This window comes from Vulpes vulpes, chromosome 5 (genome assembly GCF_048418805.1).
Source record: "Vulpes vulpes isolate BD-2025 chromosome 5, VulVul3, whole genome shotgun sequence".
In the NCBI taxonomy this organism is placed as follows: Eukaryota; Metazoa; Chordata; class Mammalia; order Carnivora; family Canidae; genus Vulpes; species Vulpes vulpes.
This window is the reverse complement of record NC_132784.1, coordinates 70649215-70666010: the sequence shown is the minus strand read 5'-3', so window position 1 is coordinate 70666010 and position 16796 is coordinate 70649215. Positions and strand designations below refer to the sequence as shown.

The following is a 16796-nucleotide window of genomic DNA, read 5'->3' as shown; positions in this document are numbered from 1 at the left end:
GTTTAACAGTTAGAGGAACTGCCTAACTGTTTCCACAGCGTCTGCCCCATTTTATTTCCCATCAGCTACGCATGAGGGTTCCAAATCCTTTTTCCAACACTCGTTCTTTTTCTTTCTTTTTTATTGGAACTGTCCTAGCAGGTGTGAGGTGGGATCTCATTGTGGTTTTGATTTGCATTTCCCGATGGCTAAGGATATTGAGCATCTTTTTATGCATTTTCATTAGTGGCCAGCAGTGCATCTTCTTTGGAGACTTATCTATTCAAATATTTCACCTATTTTTTGACTGGGTTGTTTTTTGTTGTCTAGTTGTAGGAGTTCTTTATATATTTTGGATATTAAACCCTTATCCAATATATGATATACAAATATTTTCTTCCTTTGTGGTGGGTTATCTTTTCACTTTCTTGGTGCTGTCCTTTGACTACAGAAATGTTTTCTTCTGAGTTTTACAGTGTTAGCTCTTACATTTAGATCTTTGATCCATTCCGAGCTAATTTTTGTATATGGTGTAAGGTGGGGGTCTAACTTCACTGTCGTGCCTGTGGACATCCAGTTGTCCAAGCACTATTTGCTGAGACTATCATTTCCCCACTGAGTGGTCTTGGCACCCTTGCCGAAGACCAGCTGGTTGTATGTATGAGGAGAGGGTTTATTTCTGGGCTGTGTTGTGTTTTCTCTTTCTCTGTTCTATAAGCCCATCCTGTACTAGCACCACACTGTTACGATTACCGTAGTTCACAGTAAGTTTTTAAGTTTTTATTTTATTTATTTATTTATTTATTTATTTATTTATTTATTTATTTATGAATGAGAGAGAGCACAGCTGGGGAAGGGACAGAAGGAGAAGCAGACTCCCCCCTGAACAGGGAGCCCAATGTGGGACTTGATCTCAGGACCGCAAGATCATGTCCTGAGCTGAAAGCACGCTCAACTGACTGAGCCACCCAGGTACCCTGAGAGTTCACAGTAAGTTTTATTTATTTATTTTTTTTTTATTTTTAATTTTATTTATTTATGATAGTCATACAGAGAGAAAGAGAGAGAGGCAGAGACACAGGCAGAGGGAGAAGCAGGCTCCATGCGCCGGGAGCCTGATGTGGGATTCGATCCCGGGTCTCCAGGATCGCACCCTGGGCCAAAGGCAGGCGCCAAACCGCTGCGCCACCCAGGGATCCCCACAGTAAGTTTTAAAATCAAGAAGTATAAGTCCTTGACCTTTATTCTTTTTCAAGATGGTTGGGCTATTTGGAGGTCTCTTGAAATTCCTTATATGTATTAGGATGTGTTTTCTATTTGACAAAAAAGGTGTGTGTGTTTTTTTTTATTGAAACATATTTATTTTGTTATAATAAGAAGTTGACTGTTGTTTGCCAGAAGCAGCATGGCTCTAGCTGCCCTGGTCTGCAGTGCCCTCGATGGGACCACACCTCCTCAGATCTGGCAGTTGATGAGTAGGTGGCTGAGGGGTGAGTTCTTGGGGCTCGTGGGCATGGGATTCAGAAGTGTCATCAGTGGCTTCAGTTTAGAAACCTGTTGAAGGTGACTGTCCAGCTGGGACACAGGCAGGCAGGTGGGAAGTGCTCTCATGAGGCAGGTTGTGAGGTCCCAAGTGATTCCATGATGAGGGGCAGGAGCAGCAGGAGCACTGGAGCATGGGGTGGAATCATCTGCTCCCAGTAGAGCTTGGAAGCCAGGACCCTAGGCAGAGCTGACATGTAGAGGAATCCTGAAAAAGGTACGAGGCTCAAAGTGGGAAGGGGAATTAAGAGATTCTGAATGGTCTGGGCAGAAAGTGATGCCACCTCATTAAGAGCCCCCCATGTGCGTGTTGCTGATGGGCTTCTCTTCTTTCTGTGTGACATCACCCATGGTTCTTGTCATAGTTTAAGTCCATTCATTTTCAGTTGTGTGTAGTTTTACATCACACGACTACAGTGCTATTTATTCACTTGTCAGTTCTACTTTTGGTGGGTCCTTGGATGCTTTCCAGTTTGGGTCTGCGAGGAGAAGCTGCACTGTCCGTGCTCTTCATAAGCGTCAGGGTCTGCGCACCCACGCCTTCTGGTCCTGCCTGCGGCGGGACTGCGGGTCACGGGGCATGTGTGTGGAAACGTAGTGGACTGTGTTCAGAGCAGTGTTTCTGTCGTGTTCTCGCCAGTTCCCCAGAGTTATTCTTGCTGCACAACCACTTGGCTCTGCTGGGGTCACCGTTTTGGCTGTCCCAGTGCTCCCACAGATCAGCAGTGTGGCATTAATGCGTATTTTCCTGGTTACTAATGAGGTTAGCTTCCCTCTGACGTCTTCTTGCTGGTTGTCTTCAGGACGGATTTGCCCATGTTCCAGTCTTAACTTTTGACTCACACACCCCGTAACGTGGAGGTCTCAGAGCCAGCGGGATGATGGAACCTCTGATCTCAGCCTGGCACCATGCTGGGCTAGAGGGAAGGTGGTGCTCCTGGCCAGTGGCCGTGGGAAAGGCCACACTACAAACCACATGTCCTCACACTCACTTGGCTGATGGTGGTCGCCAGGGAATGATGCCGGCTCGGTACCCCTGCCCAGGGGGGTGTCCAGCCTTGCAGGGAGCATATGGGTCCTGTGTGTGCCCTCCCTGACGCCCACTGCCTCCTGGCATCTGCGTGTTTCCTGGCAGGGCTGTTGGCCAGAGCCGCTGTGGTCCCTGCAAAGATTTTCTTGACTTTGAGTGGAAGACACATTCGGTCTCACAAAAGGCTTCAGGCTCCTCTTGAAAAGTATCCCGACTCTTCTTTGGTGTTGGCACTGCCAACAGGTGCTTGGAGGGACAGAGTCATCGTGAAACTGAATGTAGGGGTGCGGCCTCCACTGAGGACCGCGGATGAGTGATTTTCCCTGTGGTGTCCAGCACCGGGCTCCACACAAGCTATTTCTTCATGTGAGACTAACAGCACCTGTGTGTTTTATTTTTGTTTTGTGTTTTGCTTTGGATTTGAGGTGTGAAAATGTGCCTATCTCAAAGGCTCACAGCTCCCCTAACTCTTGTGCCCACTTCACAGGAGCACTCGTGGTATCCTGCCTCTGTGTACTTGTTAGAGTTTATTAATTTTTAATATTAAGCATAAGATAATATTATTAAAGAATGCCCACCTTATCCATCTGTGGGCACACGTGGTTGTGATCACATGCTGTGGAACATTTTGCGTCCTGGTTTTTTCCCATTACGCCGTAACAAAGCCGCATTCCTGGGCTATAAGGAACCCACAGGCATTTGTAGCCACTGCCTGGAGTCCCTCGCCCCCGAGTATATCCAGTACATTGTACATCACACAGACAAGAGTCAGCCTTTCAACTGTAGGTGGCTCCTAAGCCCACCCTCTTCTAGATAATTTTGTGTTAGCCAGCCTTGTTCCCCAGATCTCTGAACATCCAGTGTCCTTCCTGGGTAAAGTCTGAGAAGTTCAGGCACTGAATAAAAGGGTCTGCATGGGGGATCCCTGGGTGGCTCAGCGGCTTAGCGCCTGCCTTCAGTTCAGGGCATGATCCTGGAGTCCCAGGATCGAGTCCCACGTCGGGCTCCCTGCATAGAGCCTGCTTCTCCCTCTGCCTGTGTCTCTGCTTCTCTCTCTCTGAATCTCTCATGAATGAATGAATAAAAAAATCTTAGGGAAAAAAAGGGTCTGCATGCACGGAACTAGTGCACCCTGGTTTCCACCACAGCTGTAAGAATGAGGCCTGTCCTTGGAGGATCTGTTTATCTAGAAGCTTCACAAAGCTCACAGTTGAATTTATAAGACCAAGAATCAGGATGAGCTGATGTCAGGGGAGATGCCCGGGGACGAGGGGCAGGGTGTGTAGTGGACCTCCCCCAGCTCCGGGGATCAGTGCCAGCCCAAGGTTCCGTGGGGAACAGGGCTGAGCAGGTCTGAGCAGGAGAGGTTGGGAAGGATGGCTAGCACAGCCCTGGGACCCACTCAGTGCATGAGGGGTGGCTTTTCTGGGGCTTAGTCACTGAAGAGCCTGCAGATGGCAGGCTGCAAGTAGAGCTGGCAAGGAGGAAGTTTCTTTTTGGTTGTGAGTGTAGTGGAGAATCCCTGCCTGATTCAGAGTATGAGGGTGACTCCCTTCTTCATCAGGAAATGCAAAACAGGATTTCTGGTCCTGAAGATTCAGTCTGCATTACTCCTGAAGGGGATGGACACAGAACTGTGTGTTGGGGGTATGGGATGTGTCACCACTCAAGCCTGGGAGCTGGATTGGCTGGAGCCCCCTGAGCCTCTGGTCACATCTCAGATCTTGCACTGGCAGCAAACGGGGACACAGCAGCAGGATGGAGGGCAGCAGAGTTTGCAGCAGCAGGACTGAAGGCAGCAGGGTTTGCAGCAGCTGGACTGGCAGCAGGATGACCTATAGCCTCCCTTGGAGCCCCCGCAGGACCCACAGCCCCCCTTGGAGCCCCTGCAGGACCCACAGCCTCCCTTGGAGCCCCCGCAGGACCCACAGTCCCCCCTTAGAGCCCCCGCAGGACCCACAGCTAGAGCAGGGACAGGCCGGCACACAGCAGCACACGGGCTTGCAGCAGCAGACAGGCACACAACAGCTGGAGCCACAGCCCCCAGAGGAGCCACAGCAGGTCATGGTTCTGGTGGGTGGAGGGTGGAGCAGGTCAGAGAAGTAGGTGTAGAGGGGAGGGGTTCAGGTGTGGAGCCTCCTGGGCCGGGGGCCCTTATATACCTGCCCGGGTTCAAGTCAGATGCTGGGCACACAGTCACCTCCCCTATGTTGGTACCTTCCCCACCCTTTGTTCCTTGTGTCCTCCTCCTTCTCAGAAGCTGCTTATGCTTCACCTGCCGTGTGTGTATTTTGGTCATTCTGTCTGATCTTGGGTAGAGGTTTCCTTTTGTGCCTGTGGGGCCTGGTCGTTTCTCATGTGCTGTTGGGCAGTGTCCCAGGATCACAAGAATATGCCCTATGCGGGCACCCTCTTCTCTGTGGGGCCCAGGCTGCAGCACCTCCCACATGCCCTCTATCCCGGGTGGGTCCTAAGATAAGGCTGGGGACTCTGAGTGGAGTTCTTCCCCAAACTTGTGTTGCTCTCAGGAGAGCTGGCCTCATGAATCATGGGCAGATGAGGAGGTGGCCTGAGTGTGAATGCCCTGGGCTTGCTGAGAGAAGGTGGGTGAGCTGCTTGTGAATGCCCAGGGCAGCTGGCCCCTCCTGAGCCCGGGGAAGGTGGTGGTGGTTGTGCGTCCAGCCTGAGACCTCATCTCCCAGGGCCAGGATTGGGTTTCTGGGGTGGGAGGTGCACCTGAGGAGGGTGGATGCTTAGCACCTGTTAATGGGAATCGCCCATCAAATTGGGAAGATGCCAGGTGACCGCATCAGAGCTTTCAACCCCCTGCCAATGCCATGCCAGGAAGGCTGGGGAGGCGTGGCTTTGTTCTTCCTGCACCAACCTGCTCCCCTGGCTCTGTCCGTAAGGCTGAGGAGGGGAGAGTGGATAGGGCTGCTTTGGGGAGGGCATGCCCGCATGGTGCGGCAGCATGTGTGTGTGCTTGCGGGGTTGGCCAACTTGTTGAGGTCGGTCCACAGAAAACTCTTTTGGAGGGGCCGGGAGGCAGTGTACCCGCATGTGAGTGGGGGTGGGAGGGCCAGAGGCAGAGGGAGAGAGAATCCCAAGCAGGCTCCATGCTCAGCACGGAGCCAGATCTGGGGCTCAATCCCCCAACCTGAGATCATGGCCTGAGCCCAAACTAAGAGTCAGATGCTCCACTGGCTGAGCTCCCCAGGCTCCCCTCAACAGAAAATTCTTTGAAGAGGTGACACTGATAAAACAATATTTGGAAAGGCATCCCACATGGGAGGAAGAGTGAGTGCAAAGGCTGTGAGGCAGGGAAGGGGCTTGGTGAGCCTAGGGGCTCCTGGCCACCATGGCAGGTGGTCTAGCACTTACCTACCTGAGGCTCCGTAGGTGGGAAGTGGACACCTTGTGGGCAGGAGCAGAGCAGGTGGTGGCGGTGGGGAGGTCTCTCTTCCCGTGAACCTCAGAATGAGATTTCCTGAAGGTTCTGTGCTGAGGGAGTGTCTCCCTCCTTCTGCTCTGCTGGGCTCATCATGTGCCAAATGGAGGCAGGAGGCGAAAGCACTGCACCTTCTAATATATGGAAAAATAGGGAAAAAAGGAAAACTGAATAAGGCTTTGGGTCTCATCTCTGAGAAACCCCTGTGGAGGCCCCGCTTTCCTTACTGTGGGGATTTGTTTTTATGCAGAAGAGCCTCCGTGAGGATTTGCACCTGGCCGGACCCCTGCCTGGTGCCGCCAAGGAGAACTGTAACGAAGCTGGGGAATGTGCCATGTTGTTCTGTCCCGTGGAGCAGTTTACGTGCAGAAAGGTATTATATTCCTTGAATGTTTTGTAAAAGTTGTTTTGAAATGTCCAGGCCTGGGTATTTTTTGTTTGTTTGTTTTGTTTTGTTTTGTTTTGTGTGTGTTTTTTTTGTTTTTTGAGGGCACACAGCCTAGAGTGTCAGTATTTTACTTATTCAATTTTTATTTCTTTAATTGGATTTTTCAATAATTGATGAATCCTGGAGGATATGGGGATTCTGTGCCCAAAGGCTTCAGGGGATAGGTGCAGGTCTTGGTCCTCAGGCCACCTGTCGCGGGCCCGCGTTTTATCAGGCCAACCACCAGGGGGCGCTGTGTCGTGCAGAAGTGCTGCTCTTTCTTATGAAGAATTTGGCCTCATTTTAAGCATAAACTCTTGATTTTAAGAAGATCTGCGACGTGATGAGCACTGGATATTATACACAACTGATGAATTATTGAACACTACATCTGAAACTAATGATGTGCTGTATGTTGGCCAGTTTAATTTAAATAAAAAAAGAAAAAAAATAAATAAAAAAAGGAAGAGATCTGTGTGCTTCCTCTGATTTTGGAGGCCCAACTCGGGTAGGGTGTGTATTTATTCTAGTTAATAATCAGAACAAGAAAAGAAGTCACAATAGATTAGACATTTAAAGAAACTTTTGAAGACCACACACATGAACAAATAGGCAAATAACCTGATTTTATTGAATGGATGGCCCACATCCCCTCCAGACCCCACGCTACTTCCTTCCACTATGTTTTTTGGCCACATACTTTTTGGTCACTCTTCATATGGTAGCAGTTTTATAATTTTATTTTCTAAATTTTAATTTTATGCCTAGAAAGACATCTTAGGGTTTTCCTGTAGCTCAGATGCTTGCGATTTGTTTTTTTGATTGTTGGTTTTGAAAATTGGTATTGTCGTGTCAAATCTGGGAAGACTTCAGATGTTTTCACATTTGCACTGCAGAACTTGGGGGCACCAACATTTCTTTTTTGCGAGGTGTTGTGTTTGATTTTACATTCTCTTAGGATTGATTACATCCATCAACCTGTCGTGTTTGCATTCTGCTCAAGGTGGCCTGGTGTGCTTTATAGCATTTTTGGCTGCTCAGTATTTTCATGTCAAATCAGCAGGAGGCTGAAATCTTTTCTAAAATATTTATGATTTGCTATTGTACATTAATTGGATTATCAAATAATTCATGAGCCTTGATTACTTCTGTATGAAATGTATCTCCTCTTAATAGATTTTGCTGTTGTTGATGGGACATGAAAATTTTGCTGGAGTTTTTGTCTCTGGTCAGAATAATTTATGGCTTATTTTATCATGCTTACCTCCATTCTATTAATTGTTATGGAGTCTCCTTTAGTTCTTTAATAAATACGTGTCAAGATGATAGAATAAAGTGCTTTCTGTTTAACCCAGGATCTTTGCTTTCTCACTTTTTATTTATTTATTTATTTTAAATTTTTATTTATTTATGATAGTCACACACACACAGAGAGAGAGAGAGAGAGAGAGAGAGAGGCAGAGACATAGGCAGAGGGAGAAGCAGGCTCCATGCACCGGGAGCCCGACATGGGACTCGATCCCGGGTCTCCAGGATTGCGCCCTGGGTCAAAGGCAGGCGCCAAACTGCTGCACCACCCAGGGATCCCCGCTTTCTCACTTTTTAATTGAGATGTTCAACAATATGTTTCCAAACTGCAGATAAAGAGACAAATTTATACTTTATCAACCTTTGCGTACACTTTTTGTGTGTTGTTTGTGTACACATTTCTCTTCTGAATTTTTGAAAATATATTTTACAGTTTTTAAAATTTTGACCCCAGGTTGCAAGGCTGGAGCAGCCTCGTATTAGGCAGTTCATCTTGTTCTCTTTTGATTCTTTACTGGAAAATGCCAATTGCCATGTGAGTTAAATATATTCTGGTTATCGATGGAAGACCTGTAGCAAGATGGGAAGGAATTGCCTTCAGGGTCTCTGGAGGCAGCTTTGTTCTACTGTTTATTTTGTACAGATTCTTATTTGTTTGGGTGGGATTTTTATAAACTGTTTTGGATAAATTAGTCACATTTGTTTTTGCATTTTGACATATTTTTAAGGGCTCATGCAAAAATGGATCTAATTCAGTATTGTGGTTAATTTTTTTAAAAGTTCTATTTATTTATTCATGAGAGACACAGAGAGAGGTAGAGATATAGGCAGAGGGAGAAGCAGGCTCCTTTCCGGGAGCCTGATGGCGGGACTCTATCCCAGGACTCTGGGATCACGACTTGAGCTGAAGGTAGATGCTCAACCACTGACCTACCCAGGCTTCCCAACATGGTTAATTTTGATCAATGCTCCATGTGTCCTTGAGAAAAGAATATATGCTCTTTTTAGGGAATGGTGTTCTGTATATGTTCAGGAGGTAAAGCTTTTTAATTAGACTATTAGAATTTTCTGTAATGGTACTAATATTTTATATTTTTATTCTCATAATTACTGAGAGAGGTTTGTTAAAAATCTCTCATTATGGGACACCTGGGTGGCTCAGCAGTTTGGTGCCTGCCTTTGACCCAGGGCATGATCCCGGGGTCCTGGGATTAAGTCCCTCATAGGGTTCCCTGCAGGGAGCCTGCTTCTCCCTCTGCCTGTGTCTCTGCCTCTCTCCCTGTGTGTCTCTCATGAATCAATAAATAAAATCTTTTAAAAAACCTCTCATTATAACTGTAGGCTTATAAATTTCTCCTTGTAATCCTCCCATTTTTGTTTTCTATAATTTTGAGTCTGTGTTGGTAGATGCACTCATGTTTGGAATGTTATCTGCCTAGTGAGTTTGTCCTTTGATCATGAATTGCTCTTAATATTTAAGGTAATGGCTAAAAGAATATTTTAACATCATGTGGCCTGCCTTGTGACTATCTTCGTGTATTTGGGAAATTCCTCAGTAATACTTCTCAGTAGAGGCCAAGCTGTCTCCTGGGGTAAAAGCTAGAATGGTCAATATTCTCTCTCCTGACCTGTTCATGATGGCAGAGACATATTGACTACGGCTTGTCCATTCGGAACAATTTATCACTGACTGTGGTATCAGCAGTGACTTTTCTCACTTCTCAGGCTCCCATGTTCTAAGACTGTGTTTGGGAAGGCAATGCTGCGGGCACTCAACATCCTGTCAGTAATCACCCGTTCCAAGTTATTTTATGTATGATTAATGATGGAGTGTTTCTGTAGGTGATGCAGCTGAGCAGGGAAAAGTCTTGGAGAGACGCCCTTAGATGGATCAGAAAGGACATTTGGGCAGGGGTTGACCTTAGGTATGAGCGTGGAATGTTCATCTGCTATCACAGGAGGGTTGGCCAGGTGGTGGGCACAGAAGCTATGGGAAGTAGATGTGGGGGCATGAAGCTGCAGCAATCCTCTTCTGAGAGTTCAATTTTCTTGGTAAAATAGGAAGCAAGGTAATCAATTGAGAGCAAGGATCGGGGAGAAGTCATAAATAATACTCAATTCCTCTCATTCATTTGGGGAATATAAATAATAGTGAAAGGGAATATAAGGGAAGGGAGAAGAAATGTGTGGGAAATATCAGAAAGGGAGACAGAACATAAAGACTCCTAACTCTGGGAAATGAACTAGGGGTGGTGGAAGGGGAGGAGGGCAGGGGGTGGGGGTGAATGGGTGATGGGCACTGAGGGGGCACTTGACGGGATGAGCACTGGGTGTTATTCTGTATGTTGGTAAATTGAACAGCAATAAAAAATAAATTTATTAAAAAAATAATAATACTCAATTCCTACTCTAGGGCACCTGGGTGGCCCAGTGGTGGAGCGTCTGCCTTCAGCTCAGGTCATGATCCCAGGGTCCTGGGATAGAGCCTGCTTCTCTCTCTGCCCTCTGTAGTTCCTCCTGCTTGTGCTTGCTTGTGCTCACTATTTCTCTGTCAAATATGTAAATAAAATCTCTCTCTCTCTCTCTCTCTCTCTTTTAAAAAGAAGCGATTTATTACATGGGCACTAGCTTTCTAAACAACCACAGGAAATCAGGATTCTAAAATCACAGACTGTACAACCCCAGATCTTTTCCCATTATGGGCCAATTTACCTTAGCAAGAATAAATAGAGCTTAAAGGTTTACTAAAGGAAAAGCAATTCTAATTCTTTTTTTTGAAAATTTTAAAAAGATTTTTTATTTATTCATTTATGATAGATATATATATAGAGAGAGGCAGAGACACAGGCAGAGGGAGAATCAGGCTCCATGCCGGGAGCCTGATGCGGGACTCGATCCCGGGACTCCAGGATCACACCCTGGGCCAAAGGCTGGTGCCAAACCACTGAGCCATCCAGGGATCCCCAGCAATTCTAATTCTGAATTAGAGTTTGAAGCTTATTGACCCTACTTACCAACTTAAGAATCTTCTTTTGTACACTTAAAAATTTTTTTGCAACAAATTTTATTTCTCACTTAAAAAAAATTAGTTTCAGAGCTAGAATTTAGTGATTCATCAGTTGCATATAACACCCAGTGCTCATCACATCACATGCCCTCCTTCATGCCAATCACCCACTTACTCTGTTCCCCCCCTTCCTTTCCACCAACCATTTGTTTTCTAGAGTTGAGTCTCTTATAGTTTGTCTCCTTCCCAATTTTCATCTCATTTTTCCTTCTCTTCCCATATGTTAATTTGTTTTGTTTCTTAAATTCCACATGAGTGAAATCATATGGTATTTGTCTTTCTCTGACTTACTTTGCTTAGCATAATACCCTCTAGTTTCATCCACATAGTTGCAAATGGCAAGATTTCATTCTTTTCTTGGTGGCTGAGTAATATTCCAGTGTGTGTGTATGTGTGTGTGTGTGTGTGTGTGTGTGTGTGTGTATCACATATTTATCCATTCATCTGTTGATGGGCATTCCGACTCTTTCATATTTTAGCTATTGTGGACATTGCTGGTATAAACATTGGGGTGCATGTGCCCCTTGGAATCACTGTTTGTATCTTTTGGATAAATATTGAATAGTGCAATTGCTGGGTCATAGAGTAGCTCTATTTTTAACTTTTTGAGGAACCTCCATATAGTTTTCCACAGTTGCTGCACCAGTTTGCAGTCCCACCAACACTGTAGGAGGATTCCTCTCTATCTGGATCCTCATCAACATCTGTTGTTTCCTGAGTTGTTAATTTTAGCCATTCTGACAGGTGTGAGGTAGTATCCCACTCCCACTGTGGTTTTGATTTTTATTTCCCTGGCAGTTAGTGATGTGGAGCATTTTTCCATGTGTCTGTTGGCCATTTGTATGTCTTCTTTGGAGAAATGTCTGTTCATGTCTTCTGCCTGTTTCTTAACTGTATTTTTGTGTTTTGGGTGTTGAGTTTGATAAGTTCTTTATAGATACTAGCCCTTCATCTGATAAGATATTTGCAAATATCTTCTCCCATTCTGTAGGTTGCCTTTTAGTTTTGTTGCCTGTTTCCTTCACTGTGCAAAAGTTTTTATCTCGATGAGGTCCCAAGAGTTCATTTTTGCTTAAAAAAATAAAATGTCTATGCTACCCAAAGCAATCTACACATTCAATGCAATCCCTATCAAAATACTAACTACATTTCTCACAGAGCTGGAACAAACAATCCTAAAGTTTGTATGCACCCAGAGAAGACCCCAAATAGCCAGAGGAATACCCAAAAGGAAAAGCCAAAGCTGGTATCATCACAATTCCTGACTTCAAGTTATATTACAAAGCTGTAATCACAGAGACAGTATGGTACTGGCATGAAAACAGACACACAGATCAATGGAACAGGGTAAAGAACCCAGAAATGGACCCACTACTCTATGGTCAACTCATCTTCAACAAAGCAGGAAAGAATATCCAATGGAAAAAAGACAGTCTCTTCAACAAATGGTGTTGGGAAAATTAGATAGCTATATGTAGAAGAATGAAACTAGAGCACTTTATTACACCACACACAAAGATAAACTCAAAATGGATGAAGGACCTAAATGTGAGACAGGAATCCATCCAAATGCTAGAGGGGAACAGAGGCAGCAACCTCTGTGAACTTGGCTGCAGAAACTTCTTGCTAGACACGTCTCCAAAGTCAATTGAAGAATCTTGAATCATTTTAACTCTCATACTCTCAGGACAATGATTCCTCTGGAGGCCCTGCATGCGATATGGGCTGGTATTTTTTGCCACCTTGTTTATGATACTCCCCCAAATCAGTCATGATTTTTCTTGTTTGTTTTTGTTAGTCAACATGATTTATATTTACTCACATGATGATTGTCTTTAGTGACCTATTCCTTGCCTCTCAGTTTAATTTCCTTCTTCCTGGATTATATTCTGAATGAGTTTCTACTGCAGAGGTCTGATGGTGGGTAAGCACTGTCAGTCTTAATTTAGTTGAAAGTGTCTTTATTTTATACTTAATTATTGAGTGATAGTTTAGCTGGGTATTGAATTCCAAGTTGACAGAAATTTATGCTTAGTATTTGAATTTTTCCTTTTTTTTTTTTACCTCCTAGATCTTTCATTGAAAAGTTTGTTTTCAATAGAATTATTAATTTTTTTTCTGATACCCTTTAAGATTTTCTATTTGCCATTGTGTTCTGAGGTTTTACTATGATGTGACCGGGTTTGTATTTACTTATGTTTTTATTTATCATGCTTTAGATTTGTGATTATTCAATATGAGATGCATTCTTTTATTAATTTTAGATGATTATTGTTTCTGAATATTGAATTTTATCCACTGTTTCTGTACTCTTCTTCCAAGATTCACATAAACTATATATTGAATATTTTTGTTCTAGTCTTCATGTGTCTTAAGGGTCTTTACATATTTAAATTTTTTTCCATACTGCATTCCAATTAATTTCCTTTGATGTTTCTCCCCTGTTTAACAGTTCTCTCTGCATCTGTATCTACTTTTCTGTTTAGCTAGAACTTTGGATGTTTAATTTTAGTGACATTATATTTCATATTGGTAATTCTCTATGAACATTCTTATAAATCTATTTTTTAGTTTATTATTCTTTATTTATGGATTTAGTTCTTCTTTATGTTTTTAATAGTTTTAGGTATATGTATTTACAGCATTTTTGTATTGTTTTTCTTTCATTTTACAAGTTTAGGTTTGTAATCCTGTTTATTATAAATACTGACTCTTGCTAATGAATGTTTATTTTTTAATTTTTGTATTATAAACTCATCTTTAGCAGTGCATATTCTTCTGTTCTTTTCTCTTCACTTCCAGTCTATTTCCAGTGTAAATCATATTCCTGGGTGGTTTGGATTCTAGTCCCTTGAACCTATGATTATGTCATCATATGAGGTAACATATCTAATCCCTGGTATGTCTAATCCCTGGAACCTATGATTATGTTATCTCACATGACATGGTAAAAGAGACTGTGCAGGTGTGATTAGGTTAAGAGTCTTGAAATGGGAGATTATGCTGGATAATCCTTGTGTACCTAATGGAATCGCCAGGGTCCTTATAAGAGGGAAGCTTTATATGAAGGTCCTTTGAGAGCCACAGAAGGAGACATAACCACAAAAGTGGAGACCAGAGTGATGTGCTTTAAATATGGAAAGGGGATGAGCCAAGGAATGTAGGCGATTTCTGGAAACTGGAAAAGACAAGGAAATGAATTCTTCCCTTGAGCCTCCAGAGGGAACACAGCTTTGCTGACTCCTTGATGTAAGACACTTGAGTCTTCTGACCTCCATAACTGTAGGAGAATAAATTGGTATTAAGACATTAAATTTGTGGTAATTTGTGCAGCAGCAATACACTCTACTACATTTACAATGTGTGGTTACTACCTATCAAAACAAATGAATAATTCCAAATATGTATTTATCTGCACTTAATGTATATACCCATTTGCCTGGCAATTAGCCTTCAAGAAATATGTTCTAAGGGAAAAATTGCAAATGACAGTTTGATTATAATGTATCTTGGTGTGGATCTTTTTTTTTTTTTTTTTAAAGATTCTATTTATTTGAGGGAGAGAGAGCATGGGGAGGGGGAGGGGCAGAGGGAGAAGCAGACTCCCCACTGAGCAGGGAGCCTAATGCAGGGCTGTATCCCAGGACCCCAGGATTATGACCTGAGCAGAAGGCAGATGCTTAACTGACTGAGCCACTCAGGTGCCCCTCAATGTGGATCTTTTTGGATATAATATGACTGTAGTTCTTTGAACTTCTTGAATTTATATGTCCATTTATTTCCTTAGATTAGAAGTTTTTGTCCATTATTTATTAAACTCTCTGCCTCTTTCTCTTCTACTGCTGTTGGTGGGACTCCCACAATGCATATATCAATCTCTTTATTGGTGACCCATACATCACTTAGGCTCTCTTCACTTTTCTTCATGCTCCTCTGATGTGATTTCAATAACCTGTCTTCAAACTCACAAGTTTGTAATTGAACCCCTGTATTAAATGTTTCAGTTCTCTTATTATATTTTTCAGATCCAGAACTTCTGGGTTTTTTGAAAAAAATTTGTTCTCTTTGTTAATATTCTCATTTTATGCATGCATTGTTTTCCTGATTTCATTCAGTTGTTGTTTTGTGCTCTCTTTTAGCATCTTTATGACATTTACTTTAAACTCTTTGTCAGGCAGCTCAAAAATCTGTATTTCTTTACAGTTGATTGGTTTCTAGAATTTTATTTTATTTTAGTTGATCCATGTTTTTGCATGTGTGCTTCATATAGAAGGAGTCATATAATACATACCTTTTGACTGGCTTCTTTCACTCAACATTATGCCTGTAAGATTTTCATTGCCACATAGTATCCCACTGAGTGACTATGTCACAAATAAATGTTCTTTCCTGCTGTCAGTGGACATCTGGACAGTTTCAGCTTTTAGTGCTAGAATTGCCACCTTTTTGTATACACTTTTTTAAAAAAAATATTTTATTTATTTATTCATGAGAGACAGAGAGAGAGAGAGAGAGGGAGAGAGAGAGGCAGAGACACAGCCAGAGGAAGAAGCAGGCTCCATGCAGAGAGCCTGACGTGGGACTCGATCCTGTGTCTCCAGGATCATACCCTGGGCTGAAGGCAGTGCTAAACCGCTGAGCCACTGGGGCTGCCCTATATACACTTTTAAAACTGTTTCTTATAAGGTTTATATTTAATAGGTGGGGATCTTTTCTTTTTGTTATGTGTGAATAGAGAGATATTAATTTTACATGTTAATTATATATCTCACCTTCTATCTGAATGCTCTTACATTTTGAGTATTTTTCATTTGACTTGTTTTTGGTTTTTTTTCCAGTTATATAATGGAACCATCTATAAATAATAATGGTTTTGATTTCTCTTTTCAATTGTTATATTTTGCATTTCATTCTCTTAAGTGATTATATTGAATAATTCCATCAAAGCAAGTAAAATAATACTGACAATGGTGAAATCAGAGTAAATATTACCATATTACTTTCAGAAAAAAATAGTTGCACCTGTTTTTACTCCCATCAGCAATGCACAGATGTTTTTAGAGTATTTATTAAAGAAGCATCATGGAGACAGAGGGTGCTTAAGTTAGAAATGTCTTTATTTAGAGCTGTCACAAGGTCCAATCTGGACCTTGGTAGGTGAAAGAAGCACAGGTAAATTAGAAGGAAGTGCCAGAGTTGGGGCTGGTAATATGTGGGGGAGAGGGGAGAGTGGTGCACCTATCCCAGATCTGGACTCCAGCCATTGGTCTTGTAGTATATTCCCAGGCTCAGCTAAGTCCCATGTGTGGGGTGGGGGTGGGGATGATGACTCTGGGGATCAGGGTCCTAAAGGGACTGTAATTGTTAAGGGGGAAAGAAATTACTCTTCTCCAAGGCAAATGAAGCAGGAGATCTAGAGTAGGAGAGAAGGTATGGATAGATGCACTTATCCTTCATAATCTGGGGAGCAACCCCACTGGGACAGGAGATTTGGGCTGCCAATTCTGGAAAAGATGGGTTGAGATCTGCAATCAGTGACTCTGGTATGTAGAACCGATCATTTCCTAGAGATTGTGGATCTGCAGGAGCCACTTGAGGTCCGTGACGTAGCCTCAGACCTTGCACTGGCAGCAAATGGGGACACAGCAGCTGGACTGGCAGCAGCAGGGCTTACAGCAGCTAGACTGACAGCAGCAGGGTTTGCAACAGCAGGACTGGGAGCAGCAGGGTTTGCAGCAACAGGACTGGGAGCAGCAGGGTTTGCAGCAGCTGGATTCACAGCAGCAGGGTTTGCAACAGCAGGACTGGGAGCAGCAAGGTTTGCAGCAACAGGACTGGGAGCAGCAGGGTTTGCAGCAGCTGGACTCACAGCAGCAGGGTTTGCAACAGCAGGACTGGGAGCAACAGGGTTTGCAGCAGCAGGACTGGGAGCAGCAGGGTTTGCAGCAGCTGGACTCACAGCAGCAGGGTTTGCAGCAGCAGGACTGGGAGCAGC

At 43.7% G+C, this 16796-nt stretch overlaps 1 long non-coding RNA gene across 1 annotated transcript in view; it reads left to right on the top strand.

Annotated features, from left to right (window-relative positions):
• LOC140598898 (uncharacterized) overlaps positions 1-13307 on the top strand; it is a 52241-nt gene extending 38934 nt beyond the window's left edge. Inside the window, exons 2-3 of the long non-coding RNA XR_012001444.1 lie at positions 6250-6372; positions 11960-13307. This is a non-coding gene — a long non-coding RNA (uncharacterized lncRNA). The remainder of the gene's footprint in view (positions 1-6249; positions 6373-11959) is intronic.
• The last annotated feature ends 3489 nt before the right edge of the window (positions 13308-16796 follow it).